The 12,334-nt window shown below is 38.3% G+C and overlaps 1 protein-coding gene across 1 annotated transcript in view; it reads right to left on the minus strand.

Moving 5' to 3' along the window:
* The window catches only part of PLCXD3 (phosphatidylinositol specific phospholipase C X domain containing 3), a 187,140-nt gene that overhangs the window by 43,072 nt on the left and 131,734 nt on the right, over positions 1-12,334 (minus strand). The window lies entirely within an intron of this gene.

Raw genomic sequence — 12,334 nt, forward strand, 5'->3', positions numbered from 1 at the left:
GTACATTTTGCATTTCTCTAAGTGTGTCCTTGATTTCCAGAAATTGTGATTGTTTTTATTTATGCTGTCTATTTCACTGAATATTTTTCCTTTCATATCCTGTATCAGGAGATGATAAATCAAAAAAATTTTTGATTTATTTAGGTTGGACTTCACTTTTCTCTGGTGCCTCCTTGATTAGCTTAATAGTCAACCTTCTGAATTATTTTTCTGGCAATTAAGAGATTTCATCTTGGTTTGGATCTATTGTTGGTGAGCTGGTGTGATCTTTTGGGAGTGTTAAAGAACCTTGTTTTGTCATATTACCAGAATTGTTTTTCTGCTTCCTTCTCACTTGGGAAGAATATGTCGGAGGGAAGACCTGGGACTCAGGGGCTGCTGTTCAGATTCTTTTAGGGCTGCTGTTCAGATTCTTTTATCTCACGGAGTGCTCCCTTGATGGGGTGTTCTTCCCCTTCCCCTAGGAATGGGGCTTCCTGAGAGGCAAAATGCAGTGATTGTTTTTCCTTTTCTGGGTCTATCCACCCAGTGGAGCTACCAGGCTCCCAGTTGGTACTGGCTAATGTCTACAAAGAGTCTTGTGATGTGATCCATCTTCAGGTCTTTCAGCCATGGATACCAGCACCTGCTCTGGTGGAGGTAGCAGGGGAGTGAAGTAGACTCTGTGAGGGTTCTTGGTTGTATTTTTGTTTAATGCATTGGTTTTGTGTTGGTTGGCCTCCAGCCAGGAGATAGCACTTTCAAGAGCACATCAGCTGTGGTAATATAAAGAGGTTGCAAACTCACCTTAGGGATACCTGGTTAAGTATTCAGGTTTCTCAGGCTATGGAAAGGGCTACAGAGCTCCTATGATATTACGACTTTTGTCTTCTGCTACCAGGGCAAGTAGAGAAAGACCACCAAGTGGGGGCAAGGATAGATATGCATGAGCTCAGACTCTCTGTGAGTGGGGCTTGCTGTGGCTGCTGTGGGAGATGGGGGTGTGGTTCTCAGGCCAATGAAGTTATGTTCTCAGGGGATTATGGCTGCCTTTTCTGAGTCATACAGGTCACCGGGGAATTGGGGAAAGTTGGCAGTCACAGGCCTCACCCCACTCCCATGCAGCCGGCAGTCCTAAAGGCTAGTCTCACTCCCACTGTGTCTCCGCACAGTAACAGTGAGTTTATTTCCAGGCAGCCAGTGCCCAGAGCTGAGAATTTGCCCCACACCATGAGCTTCCCTGCTGAGAAAGCAAGCAGACCCACCGTTTTTTGGTGCCTCAGGGAGTCTGCAGTAGTGATCCAGTTCCTTCACATAGTCTGTGGATTGTCTCAGCTTTCCTGGAATGTCCCTGCAGTAGTTCTTGAAGCAAAAGTTCATGACGTGAGTCTCCACATGTTGCTCCATTCATCCCCACAGGAGCTGCAAGCCAGTCTTGCCTTATATCTTCCATCTTTCAATCCCTATTATCCGCTTTGGTCTACTTAAACCCCACAAAAATCATGAACAAGGTGCCAAATGGAATGAACAATAGAAACCTACCTCACTCATTCTCATAATGAAAGATAAATAAAAGGGTGAATAAATGAATGGATAGCCTACTTTGTCACACTCTTCTAGAAGCAACATCTCAGAGCTGTCAGTTAATCTATTTACCACATTAAAATAAAAGTCTACATGATACAGAAGTAATGCAGTTACAATGAATATTTTACTTCATTGACTGCTTGAATATTGAACTAATTATCACAATTTTAATATATAAACTCTTGAATCATCAACGCTCTCACAGATGAGAGTTAAAAACAAAACTAGAGATAATAGACCACCACACTTACTTTCATGTTAGCATGTCAGTTAGTATGCTGACTAAGGGAGATAACCTGAAATTTGGATTGGTTTTTGCTCTATCCCTGAAACTTTCTGGATTTAGAAATATTCTGGACGAGAATCAGGGACACTCTTTGGAAGCCATTTTTACATGTAAAAAGCTACTCATCTGACAGGACTTCTGTTTGTCCCTGAATTTGGAAGTAGACATAAACATTTTCTTCTTTTTCATTTTGTAGTTAGAAAATGTGTGATACTTTCATATTACTTTTTTGAGTTACTGTGAAAAGAATTATATAATTTCAGAGCTGCATCAGAGACAACTCAAAAAATGGAGTGATGTGTAGGGGGTGAAAAAAAGCAACAGAGACTCTGAAATCAGACTGACACCTGTTTGAATCCTAGCTCTGCCACAGATGCTAGGTGAGTTGGTTTATTTGGCTAACCCTTATTTTTTCCATATGCAAAATAGAAATAAAAATATCTGCATCATTCAGTTGTTAAGAGGACTGAAATAATAATATAAAGAATGTGTCTACTGTGGTCATGCGAAAAAGATTAGTTCTAATTCCAATCTCTTCATTTTACAATTCAGAATGTCGAAGCCAGAAACTGACACCTTGAAAGTCAAACAAACTTCAGCTTAGGTTTGTGGATGTCACTCATATTATTTAAAATAATACAATAATTTAAATTACAAAGGATTTATGAGTTAAGTTTTAAATGTAGACATTTTATTTTGCTTTTCACTGCTTGCTATTTTCCTGGGATACAGCAACTCCTGGCCAACCAACCATGTAGTTTATTGTAGTGCTGCATAGTCCAGGAAGAAGAAATAAGGGCAATTCACTTGGTTTACGGTCATTCTTTAATAATGAACTACTAGTAACAAGTCGGATCTCTCAACAGTTAGTGTTCATGAATGTCTACTTTGGCATCTCTTCCTGTTTCGGTAATAATTCAAATGAAACTAGCGGTTAGTATTTAGACATCATATGATCAGATTTTTTTTACAAAATATTGTAGTACATATGTCCATAGAAACTGTCATTGTTACCGCAGAATCAGCATAATGACGCTAGAAGAGGGGACAACTGCCTTTACAGATAAGGAAACTGAAAGCAGATGAAATTCAGTGACTTACAGTCAGTTGGTATATGGCAGCGCTGGGTTGAGAAACCAGGTAAATAACTGATTTTCACTTATCTTAGAAGTTACTACGTGATGTGGAAATAAACTGTTTATTAATTTGTCTCTCCCACTGCAGGGTAACCATGTTGAGGATAAGGGGTTATGTTTTAATCATTTTAAAGTACAGTCACTAGCACACACTCAGTAAACATTCTGTAAATATCTATTACTTGATCCAAGTAATATAGATAATAAAAGAATTTTTAAAAGAATTTATCAGGATATTTTCTCTTATCTTATTCTATGACAGATGACTCTAAAATAGTGGATTATTTTAACTGACATCCCAACACTTATAAGCTGAAGATGAGCTGTCATTCAGAATTATTACCCATGGAGATGACTGTTCACTTATCCCATCAAGACAGAATGACTCAGAATCTTTTAAAGACTCCTTTATTGAAATTGACTTTAGTATCTGTTCATGAGGAAAGAAAAATCCATCTCATTATTGTTTCACTTAGATTTTGACTCCAAAGAGCCTTCATTAGCTTTGCTTACTTATCTTATTTGCTAACTTGAATGAGTTTAGTTTGTTTCAAAAAGCAATTTACCCTGAAGGGAGAAGGACTTATCCCTGACTAAAATTATTCTTAAAATTGCTTCAGTATCACTTGGATAAATGAGTAAATTCTCAAGGTGACTAATAAGCAGGTGTCAGTAGACACTAAAAATGTGCAAGCTTGGTCATATTTGTTTAAACAAAAATCGTGTCATATTACTAAATATTTTATGCTTGTCTAATCACTGGACAGTTGGTATCATCTGTTTAATGTGTAAAGAAATAGAACATCAGCAAAAGTAAATGACTGTCACAAGACTTTTTGTGCAGTGGCAGCTCTAGGCCACTAGTTTTTAACCAGGGTCAACTCTGTATCCTCCTCCAGGGGTGGAGGGGGGGGAGCATTTGGCAATATGTGGAGACATTTTTTTCAGTCATAACTCAGGGGAAAGTGCTACTGAAATCCAGTGGGTAGAGGCCATGGATGCTGCCAAACATCCTACTATGCATAAGACAGCTTCTCATAACGAATTACCTTGCTTAAAATGTCAATATTGCTGAGGCTGAGAAAATCTGTTCGAGGATAAGAATTCTCACCCTCAGTCTCTTCAGAATCCTTCACTACAATCAGTGTTAAAATCCCCGTATCCTCATATTTCCATAAGCAAAAGTGAGTGCATAATGTGTTTTTCTTTGGTAATCAAAGAGTAAATTTTTTTTCCATGCTATTTTTGCCACCAGAAAATCCTATTTGCCTTAGGTTCCTTCACCAAAGGATATGAAATTGTCACAAAGGTTGCCTGGAGATGGGTTTGGCATCTTAAAAGTCTAATTGGCAGGAAAATTAAAGCAACTTAAAATGTGTGTGCTCTTTAGGGAGATGTGCTATTCCCACTCTATATTATTAGATCTCAGAGACAGCTGGGGCAAGAACATCTGGGACTTCCTGCACTATCATTTTGCCAAGTTGCTATAAAATTGTCTTTTCTCACTAAAAAACTGAGAAGGAAAAGAGAAAAAGCAGTGCAAAGGTCAACCACACTTGTTAAAAGGTTGCTCCTCAGCTGTCTTTCAGAAGTCCCAGCAGTGGTTCCCTTTTTGTCAGGTTACTTCCATAAGGGAGGGAATCTACTTCATTTGATGTGTACTTTTGATAATCAATGAATGTATCTTGGCATGTAAACTGTGCAGGACAGAATGTCAAATCTCAAAGCATATTTTTCCACCTTGAATTTTAAAAATGTAATACGTAACATGCATTTAGCAAATTTTCTCAGGGAACTTGCTGAATTTTATTGTCAAAATACAGACCTTTCACATAATGCTTTCACTTTTCTCTCTTATGTACATCTGTTCCTAACACCAATAGGCACACAAAGTGTTGTGAATCGGTAGCTGGATCTTCCAACCCTCCAGGGAACTCTCACTTGTTGGCCTAGTCTAATATCTTATTATGTGGAAATGTTTTCAAACCAAGCACAATTTTTCACCATAAAAAAGATTTTTTTTTCTTTTACCATTTTTGGTGGTCAGTGATTTAGACAATCACAAGACTATATCACATTTGAGTAGAGAAAATAGATGTGCACCTGATATATGAGCATAAATTGCAATGTCTCGATGAAAGGTAAAGTTCAGAAAAGGCCAGCATATTTCTGTCTTTAGATGCTGAAGAAGTCACTTTTGTCATCTTTCCTTCCTTGGAATCCCTATGGCATATGTCAACTATAGATAATTTTACTATACAGCTGCAAACAGTATCTCATGCCATTCTCTAGTTTTGTCTTTTATAAAAATCTCACACTCCAAGGAGATTGTCCTGTAACTGGAGGACAAAAACCATGAAGAAAAATTTTATGACACCGTATCATGCCTCTCCAGTCCCCACTCTAAGCCCACAGCACATTCTTACTATGTTTTTGTTGGCTGAGTGACTGGCCAACTCAATAAATGAATGGATTCTTGTTTCTGTCCCTGGGTAACCTGAAGAATGCTGGGACACTAGGAAACGCTATTTTGGTCTACTTCAAAGAAATTAGAATTCTGTAAAGTCATACTATAAATGTCATCCTAGTTTCAAGTGGGTTATATTACTTTCTTCCCCACCTCAATTGTTTTTTTAGTATTGTATCTGCTTGATTTTAATGTTTCATTCACTTTTCATAAGTTACATCTACTCACTTGAAATATCTCAAGCAGAACCCTTTTTGTAAAATAGAGTTTTGAAAATATTATTTGTCCTTGTTCTCAGTAGGTCACCATTTTCTATGTATATATTTATTTACTTATTTATTTATTTTTATTGTACTTTAAGTTCTAGAGTACATGTGCACAACATGCAGGTTTGTTACATATGTATATGTGTGCCATGTTGGTGTGCTGCACTCATTAACTCATCATTTACATTAGGTATATCTCCTAATGCTATCCCTCCCCACTCCCCACACCCCACGACAGGCCCCGGTGTGTGATGTTCCCCACCCTGTGTCCAAGTGTTCTCATTGTACAGTTCCCACTTATGAGTGAGAACATGCGCCCCACATCAATTTTTAAGAAGAGTCATAGATATACAAAAGCCCCCCAAATATCACAGAGATAAGCCACACAATGTTGGAAACAGAAGACAACTTTTGAAACTACACTGCCAAATAAATCCTTCAAGAAAAGCACTAAAGGAAAATATGAGGTTCAGAGCAAGCTAAAAGAATGTAAATGCATGTCACCTAGGACAATCATGAAATTAGGTGAAAAAGTACCACATGGGGTATCTGAGCACTTTCAGGAGACCATCATTTATATCTTCAATTGGGAGATAAGATCACACTGCATGTGAAACTCTTCTCTCCTTAATAAGCAGGAAGAAAGCAATGAATACTTACGAGTGAAAAGAGAAGTCTGTGTTAATACTTATTTTCAAACTATTCTCTTACCCCTATCAACACACAACTTGCATCCACACACACATGCACAAACACATACATGCCCAAGCACACATCAACATTTTCTTCCTTTTTTTTTTGATTTCCAACTTTTAAGTCAGGGCTCCATGTGGAGGATGTGCAGATTTGTTACATAGGTAAATATGTGCATGGTGGTTTGATGCACAAATCAATCCATCACTAGGTTTAAGCCCAGCATGCATTAGCTATTTATCCTGATGCACTCCCCCCAACCCTAGTGTGTGTCATTCCTCTCGCTGTGTACATGTGTTCTCATTGTTCCTTTCCCACTTATAAGTGAGAACATGCAGTGTTTGCTTTTCTGTCCATGCATTAGTTTGCTGAGGATAATGGCTTCCAGCTTCATCCATGTCCCTGCAAAGGACATGATCTCCTTTTTGTGACCACATAGTATTCTATGATGTATATATACCACATTTTAAAAACTCAGTCTATCATTGATGGGCATTTGGGTTGATTCCATGTCTTTGCTCTTGTGAATAGTGCTGCAATGAACATACATGTGCATGGATCTTTATAATAGAATGATGTATATTCTTTTGGGTATATACCTAGTAATGGGATTGCTGGGTCAAATTATTTCTGGTTTTAGGTCTTTGAAGAATTGCCACATTGTCTTCCACAATGGTTGAACTAATTTACACTCCCACCAACAGTGTAAAGATGTTCCTATTTCTCCACAGCCTCGCCAGCGTCTATTGTTTCTTGACTTAGCGTCTATTGTTTCTTGACTTAGCGTCTATTGTTTCTTGACTTAACGCCATTCTGACTGGCATGAGATGGTATCTCATTGTGGTTTTGACTTGCATTTCTCTAATGATCGGTGATGTTGAGCTTTTTTTTCAAATGTTTGTTGGCCATAAAAATGTCTTCTTTTGAGAAGTGTCTGTTCATGTCCTTTGCCAGCTTTTTAATGGGGTTGTTTGTTTATTTCTTGTAAATTTGTTCCTTGTAGATACTGGATATTAGACCTTTGTCAGATGGATAGACTGCAAAATTTTTCTCCCCTTCTATAGGTTGCCTGTTTACTCTGCTGATAGTTTCTTTTGCTGTGCAGAAGCTCTTTAGTTTAATTAGATCCTATTTGTCAATTTTGGCTTTCATTGCAATTGCTTTTGGCATCTTCATCATGAAATCTTTGCCTGTGCCTATGTCCTAAATGGTATTGCTTAGGTTTTCTTCTAGGGTTTTTATACTTTTGGGTATTACATTTAAGTCTTAAATCCATCTTTAGTTGATTTTTGTATATGGCTTGAGGAAGGGTGTAGTTTCTATTTTCTGCATACAGCTAGCAAGTTCTCCCAGCACCATTTATTAAATAGGGAATCCTTTTCCCATTGCTCGTTTTTGTCAGGTTTTTCAAAAATCAGATGGCAGTAGGTGTGCGGTCTTATTTCTGGGTTCTCTATTCTGTTCCATTTTTTTATGTGTCTGTTTTTGGAAATGGGAATAACACTGAATCTATAAATTGCTTTGGGCAGTATGGCCATTTTCACAATATTGATTCTTTCTATCCATAAACATGGAATGTTTTTCCATTTGTTTGTGTCATCTTTGATTTCTTTGATCAGCGGTTTTTAGTTCTCCTCGAAGAGGTCCTTCCCTTATCTTGTTAGCTGTATTCCTAGGTATTTTATTCTTTTTATGGCAATTGTGAATGGTAGTTCATTCATAATTTGGCTGTATATTTGGTTCATTCATAATTTGGCATAGAGCCAAATTCACTATAAGCTACTTGCCTATTCTTGGATTATAGGAATGCTAGTGATTTTTGCACATTAATTTTGTATCCTGAGACTTTGGTGAAGTTGCTTGTCAGCTTAAGAAGCTTTTGGACTGAGAGAATGGGGCTTTCTAGGTATAGGATTATGCCATCCACAAACAAAGATAGTTTGACTTTCTCTCTTCTTATTTGTATACCCTTTATTTATTTCTCTTGCCTGGTTGCTCAAGCCAGAACTTCCAAATACTATGTTGAATACGAGTGGTGAGAGAGGACATCCTTGTCTTGTGCTGGATTTCAAGGCAAATGCTTCCAGCTTTTGCCCATTCACTTTGATGTTGGCTTTGGGTTTGTCATATATGGCTCCTATTATTTTGAGGTAGGTTCCTTCGATACCTAATTTATTGAGAGTTTTTATCATGAAGGGATGTTGAATTTTATCAAAAGCCTTTTCTGCAGCTATTGAGATAATCATGAGGTTTTTGCCTTTAGTTCTTTTTCACATAAACATTTTCAGTCTACAGCTGACCACCCTTTTTTTAACTGGAGTAGAAAATGGTGGACAAGTGAAGCAGCCTTTCTATAAACAGCCTGCATCAGGAGACATGGAAATGTCATTCCTCATGCTTTACAGTATTAAAAAGCCTCTCCATCTTTATTACTTGTAAGAGTACTCGGCCATATTGTGTTTGGGGTCTTCTTGGTCTGTGGACACATGAGTGATGTGGACACATGAGCATACAGTGGCAATAAGTTGTGTGTGCTCAAGGGTGTGGAATTCTCCTTGTGTCATATAACACCATGTAGAAATGTCTGTGGCACTTGCTCTGCTTGTGAACAGCAATACAGTCAAATTTATTAAATAACCAAGTAACCCCTAACCAGCCAATGTGAAAGTGAGACAAGAAAAAACAAAGTTTTCAGGATACTTAACAATAGATCCATCATGACTCTTCTGAATCGACATATGCTGTCTATTAACAGACTGAATTTAGTGACACTAAACTACACACTTGATCAAATTTTCCTACAATCTATTCATTATAAGCTAGCTTTATTTAGAAAAACAGGCAATGTGAATTAAACTCTTGAAAATGAACCACAAAAACTGAAAGATATCCACTAATTAGTAGCTTTTGTTTTTGTCTTTTTTTTATTTGGTTGATTTTTCTTAGACTGGGTCTTGCTCTGTCACCCAGGCTGGAGTACAGAGGCTCAATCAGGGCCTAGTGCAACCCCTGCCTCCTGGGTTCAAGGGATTCTCCTGCCTCAGCCTCCTGAGTAGGTGGGATTACAGATGCCTACCACCATGCCCAGCTAATTTTTGTAGTTTTGTAGAGAGGAGTTTCACCATGTTGGCCATGCGAGTCTCAAACTCTTGACCTCAAGTGATTCACCCGCCTTGGCCTCCCAAAGTGCTGGGATTACAGGTGTGAGCCACCATGATGAGCCAATTAACAGCTTTTGATAGAGTTATTATCTATTTTTTGACTGGTTAATTTTTGAACCTGAGGTAAATTATATAGGCAACAACTTTTTTGTTCAGTATTCAGACAAGTAGCAGACAGCACAGTGAATTTGGTCTGTTTTATATTGGCTACATCTCACATCCATTTCCAAAGGGCAACCTGTGCTTTTAGCGTTCACTAATGAAATCACACATTACAGTCTCACTGCCACATACTGCTTCCTCCAGATAGGATGTCACAGCCTCAGAAACAACTTGTAAGCTTTTTGTCTCTTAACAGCTGAGGCCACAGGGAAATAATGATGAGGGGGTGGAAGGAAAGACTATTTTAAAGATATAATTTCAAGATATAATTGTGATTTCTGCAAAAAATCAATTATGACAATCAAGTCTCTAGCCATTCTTGTCTAATTATTGTTAATACTTTAAAATAAGTTAATTAGCAATAGGCTACAATCCCAGACATACAGAGCAAGAGCCAGAAGATCTGTGCTGTAATCAACAAAGCCAAATATTAATGCCTGCAACTGATGCATGCAGTATTTTCTTGTAAAATCCTCCAAGGTCAGGTATTCTGAGAAAATTTCACAGTTTTAACTTTTTTATTGCTGTTACACTGAAAATATTATAGAAAACAACATTTTATCAACCAAATGTGGTAAGTTAAAAGCTGACATCTCATTGCCTAGAGTGATGTTAGTTCGTTATTTAATATTTCTATAACGATTTGGTTAGGTAGGACATGCTTACAGCAACTCCTTGCCCTTTTATCGTTTTTGACAGAGAGGATTTGGCTTATATCACCTCACTCGACTAGCCATTTATACTTGTCAGAGTCACCCTTGTTTATCAGTAGGTCAGTCTCTGAAAACCCCGTCTATCAAGTACACTCAGCACAAACATCTGGATCGCAAGCCCTCAGGGGCACCCATGCAAACAAGCCCGATAAAAAAACATGCCTCCCTCTGTGAAAGAGGACAACAAACCAATTTAGCTGAAAATATGACAGTCTGCATCCTATCTCCTTCTTCCTTGTGCCCTGAATGAGTTGTGAAACCTTAGGAAGACGGTTGGAATGTTCCCAAATCTTAAAAAAACAGCAATTCCCTTTACAAAGAGCTGTGTTCTATTTTTTTCCTGCCCTGGACCCCATTTCTCCATCATCTGGGAAATTTCAACAGTTTTCCAAGGGTAGACGGAGAAATTTAAGATCACAGAGAAAGAAAGTCAAGTTGACTGTCAATATAGCCTAATTTGAAGAGTTTACATTTTCACTAGCCAATCCCTCAGTTAGGATATTACCAACTCTTTGATTTGCCTCATTATCAAAATGGTCTGGGCTTTTGCATAGAAACAACCTCGACCGTTTTAATGAGAAAAAGAACAAAGAAAAAGCACATGGACAGACTAATTTATACTAGAGGCTTTTAAGCCAAATGAGAATAAGTGATATTTCTGTTTTCACATGTTATTGTAAAAGGGGGAAAGAAAAAGCAGCCCCTGACAACTGAGAACTCACCAGACACTTAAAACCAGGCCATGTTATTCTCCTGTTGGACATAAGTGATCTCCCACAATACCAACTTCAGATAAGGTCACCACCTCTCTTCACTAAAATAAGTGACTGTGACTCCTTTACCAATTACAGTTCGATCTTGCTCTAGCCCTATGGATTAGGCTTGTTGAAATACCCAAATATAGACTAGTCCTTGCTTTCTGACAGCATCTGATCTAGAGAGAACCCCTGCTTCCTTAGACCCTCCCTCAAGTCACCCAACCTAAGCCCAATCTTGTAAGTCCCTTCTAGCATCCTCTTACCGGGATGTCTCATGTATGAACCCCATGGTATGTTCTCCGTCGCTGCAACAAATAGTAAACTCTGCATGTTCAACAAATGTTTGTGCCTGGGGATCTTTGGCTAAAGGACAATCACAAAATACTTAGGTCTCTTGGAGCTTTTCAGCTGAATGGATTTGTGCCCCACTCAGGAGCCCTGCCTGCATAGAGCAGAAGGGAAGAGCTGGCCTGCAGGCCCCCTTCTCATGACTGTGGAATGTGAACTGAGATTTCCACATGTGGTCCATTTTACTTCTTGAATCAGACACCTTTTACTCATTCATCTACTGATATCTCATTATATGGTTCATTTGAAATTCCAAACAAATCTCCCTTTTCCCTCGGTTGCTGACTAAACTACACAAATTATTGTGTCACTACTTGACTGACTAAATAGCCCTGCTGCCTGGATACTCCATCTTTATTCTCTCTACCCCATCAACCTACCTCCTTTCAACTTTTTTTTTGTAAGTGCTAGCTATACATACTAGCTATATTTTAAGCTAGTTTCTTTTAGAAATTAAATTCAATCTGCCCAGCAATTCCATAGAAGAAAACTGAGATCCAGAGAGGTTTACTAAAGTAGGAGAATCTCCATCCTATGCCACAGTTTTTCAGAAAAGTATACGTATTCATTCTCTGTTTCTCTCTGTCGCTCATACACACACACACACACACACATACACACACACAGAGCAGGCACTGAATAGATGTCTGACTTCTCAACAACTTGGAGCCTTCTCTAGGCTTTAACCTCTCCGAAACAGTGAAAACTGCCTGCCTGTATTTAAATGTATTTTAATCTTCTTTAATCATACAACATCAGCAGAATGAAGGAGAAAGAG

The sequence above is a fragment of the Theropithecus gelada genome, chromosome 6 (genome assembly GCF_003255815.1).
Source record: "Theropithecus gelada isolate Dixy chromosome 6, Tgel_1.0, whole genome shotgun sequence".
NCBI classification, from domain to species: domain Eukaryota; kingdom Metazoa; phylum Chordata; class Mammalia; order Primates; family Cercopithecidae; genus Theropithecus; species Theropithecus gelada.